This window comes from Oncorhynchus keta, unplaced genomic scaffold (assembly GCF_023373465.1).
Source record: "Oncorhynchus keta strain PuntledgeMale-10-30-2019 unplaced genomic scaffold, Oket_V2 Un_contig_17763_pilon_pilon, whole genome shotgun sequence".
Classification (NCBI taxonomy): Eukaryota; Metazoa; Chordata; class Actinopteri; order Salmoniformes; family Salmonidae; genus Oncorhynchus; species Oncorhynchus keta.
This window is the reverse complement of record NW_026280564.1, coordinates 1-3,310: the sequence shown is the minus strand read 5'-3', so window position 1 is coordinate 3,310 and position 3,310 is coordinate 1. Positions and strand designations below refer to the sequence as shown.

At 42.7% G+C, this 3,310-nt stretch overlaps 2 long non-coding RNA genes across 3 annotated transcripts; one reads left to right on the top strand and one right to left on the bottom strand.

Moving 5' to 3' along the window:
* Positions 1 to 689: 689 nt before the first annotated feature.
* Positions 690 to 2,276, bottom strand: LOC127919878 (uncharacterized). 2 transcript variants are annotated; one of them, XR_008104353.1, is made up of 4 exons: positions 2,147 to 2,276; positions 1,511 to 1,560; positions 1,315 to 1,412; positions 690 to 1,120 (listed from the first exon to the last, which is right to left on the bottom strand). It is a non-coding gene; the product is annotated as an uncharacterized LOC127919878 (long non-coding RNA). The 2 variants fall into 2 exon arrangements; XR_008104352.1 differs by lacking the exon at positions 2,147 to 2,276 and having other exon boundaries at positions 1,511 to 1,756.
* On the top strand, positions 1,760 to 2,225 carry LOC127919877 (uncharacterized). The gene is made up of 4 exons (XR_008104351.1): positions 1,760 to 1,817; positions 1,916 to 2,013; positions 2,064 to 2,113; positions 2,164 to 2,225. It is a non-coding gene; the product is annotated as an uncharacterized LOC127919877 (long non-coding RNA).
* Positions 2,277 to 3,310: the final 1,034 nt, after the last annotated feature.

Genomic DNA, 3,310 nt, shown 5'->3' with positions numbered 1-3,310 from the left:
AGTTATAGGATAGGTTACATGTGTATGTATTACTTCCTGAATGTACCTAGTTATAGGATAGGTTACATGTGTATGCATTACTTCCTGAATGTACCTAGTTATAGGATAGGTTACATGTGTATTCATTACTTCCTGAATGTACCTACAGTTATAGGATAGGTTACATGTGTATGCATTACTTCCTGAATGTACCTACAGTTATAGGATAGGTTACATGTGTATACATTACTTCCTGAATGTACCTACAGTTATAGGATAGGTTACATGTGTATGCATTACTTCCTGAATGTATCTAGTTATAGGATAGGTTACATGTGTATGCATTACTTCCTGAATGTACCTAGTTATAGGATAGGTTACATGTGTATGCATTACTTCCTGAATGTACCTAGTTATAGGATAGGTTACATGTGTATGCATTACTTCCTGAATGTACCTATAGTTATAGGATAGGTTACATGTGTATGCATTACTTCCTGAATGTACCTACAGTTATAGGATAGGTTACGTGTGTATGCATTACTTCCTGAATGTACCTAGTTATAGGATAGGTTACATGTGTATGCATTACTTCCTGAATGTACCTACAGTTATAGGATAGGTTACATGTGTATTCATTACTTCCTGAATGTACCTACAGTTATAGGATAGGTTACATGTGTATGCATTACTTCCTGAATGTACCTAGTTATAGGATAGGTTACGTGTGTATGCATTACTTCCTGAATGTACCTAGTTATAGGATAGGTTACATGTGTATGCATTACTTCCTGAATGTACCTAGTTATAGGATAGGTTACATGTGTATGCATTACTTCCTGAATGTACCTAGTTATAGGATAGGTTACATGTGTATGCATTACTTCCTGAATGTACCTAGTTATAGGATAGGTTACATGTGTATGTATTACTTCCTGAATGTACCTACAGTTATAGGATAGGTTACGTGTGTATGCATTACTTCCTGAATGTACCTACAGTTATAGGATAGGTTACGTGTGTATGCATTACTTCCTGAATGTACCTAGTTATAGGATAGGTTACGTGTGTATGCATTACTTCCTGAATGTACCTAGTTATAGGATAGGTTACATGTGTATGCATTACTTCCTGAATGTACCTAGTTATAGGATAGGTTACATGTGTATGCATTACTTCCTGAATGTACCTACAGTTATAGGATAGGTTACGTGTGTATGCATTACTTCCTGAATGGACCTAGTTATAGGATAGGTTACATGTGTATTCATTACTTCCTGAATGTACCTAGTTATAGGATAGGTTACATGTGTATTCATTACTTCCTGAATGTACCTACAGTTATAGGATAGGTTACATGTGTATGCATTACTTCCTGAATGTACCTAGTTATAGGATAGGTTACATGTGTATGCATTACTTCCTGAATGTACCTAGTTATAGGATAGGTTACATGTGTATGCATTACTTCCTGAATGTACCTACAGTTATAGGATAGGTTACATGTGTATGCATTACTTCCTGAATGTACCTACAGTTATAGGATAGGTTACATGTGTATGCATTACTTCCTGAATGTACCTAGTTATAGGATAGGTTACATGTGTATGCATTACTTCCTGAATGTACCTAGTTATAGGATAGGTTACATGTGTATGCATTACTTCCTGAATGTACCTAGTTATAGGATAGGTTACATGTGTATTCATTACTTCCTGAATGTACCTACAGTTATAGGATAGGTTACATGTGTATGCATTACTTCCTGAATGTACCTAGTTATAGGATAGGTTACGTGTGTATGCATTACTTCCTGAATGTACCTAGTTATAGGATAGGTTACATGTGTATGCATTACTTCCTGAATGTACCTAGTTATAGGATAGGTTACATGTGTATTCATTACTTCCTGAATGTACCTACAGTTATAGGATAGGTTACATGTGTATGCATTACTTCCTGAATGTATCTAGTTATAGGATAGGTTACGTGTGTATGCATTACTTCCTGAATGTACCTACAGTTATAGGATAGGTTACGTGTGTATACTTTACTTCCTGAATGGACCTACAGTTATAGGATAGGTTACGTGTGTATGCATTACTTCCTGAATGGACCTACAGTTATAGGATAGGTTACATGTATATGCATTACTTCCTGAATGGACCTACAGTTATAGGATAGGTTACGTGTGTATGCATTACTTCCTGAATGTACCTACAGTTATAGGATAGGTTACATGTGTATGCATTACTTCCTGAATGGACCTACAGTTATAGGATAGGTTACATGTGTATGCATTACTTCCTGAATGTACCTACAGATATAGGATAGGTTACATGTGTATGCATTACTTCCTGAATGTACCTAGTACCTGTGTGAAGGGCGCTCCGATGGAACTGTGAAGGGCGCTCCGATGGAAACTGTCAAGGGCGCTCCGATGGAACTGTCAAGGGCGCTCCGATGGAACTGTCAAGGGCTCCGATGGAACTGTCAAGAACTCCGATGGAACTGTCAAGGAACTGCGCTCCGATGGAACTGTCAAGGGCGCTCCGATGGAACTGTCAAGGGCGCTCCGATGGAACTGTCAAGGGCGCTCCGATGGAACTGTCAAGGGGCGCTCCGATGGAACTGTCAAGGGCGCTCCGATGGAACTGTCAAGGGGCGCTCCGATGGAACTGTCAAGGGCTCCCGATGGAACTGTCAAGGGCGCTCCGATGGAACTGTCAAGGGCGCTCCGATGGAACTGTCAAGGGCGCTCCGATGGAACTGTCAAGGGCCGATGGAACTGTCAAAGGCTCCGATGGAACTGTCAAGGGCGCTCCGATGGAACTGTCAAGGGCGCTCCGATGGAACTGTCAAGGGCGCTCCGATGGAACTGTCAAGGCGCTCCGATGGAACTGTCAAGGGCGCTCCGATGGAACTGTGAAGGCGCTCCGATGGAACTGTCAAGGGCGCTCCGATGGAACTGTCAAAGGGCGCTCCGATGGAACTGTGAAGGGCGCTCCGATGGAACTGTGAAGGGCGCTCCGATGGAACTGTGAAGGGCGCTCATGGAACTGGAAGGGCGCTCCGATGGAACTGTGAAGGGCGCTCCGATGGAACTGTGAAGGGCGCTCCGATGGAACTGTGAAGGGCGCTCCGATGGAACTGTGAAGGGCTCCGATGGAACTGTGAAGGGCGCTCCGATGGAACTGTGAAGGGCGCTCCGATGGAACTGTGAAGGGCGCTCCGATGGAACTGTGAAGGGCGCTCCGATGGAACTGTGAAGGGCGCTCCGATGGAACTGTGAAGGGCGCTCCGATGGAACTGTGAAGGCGCTCCGATGGAA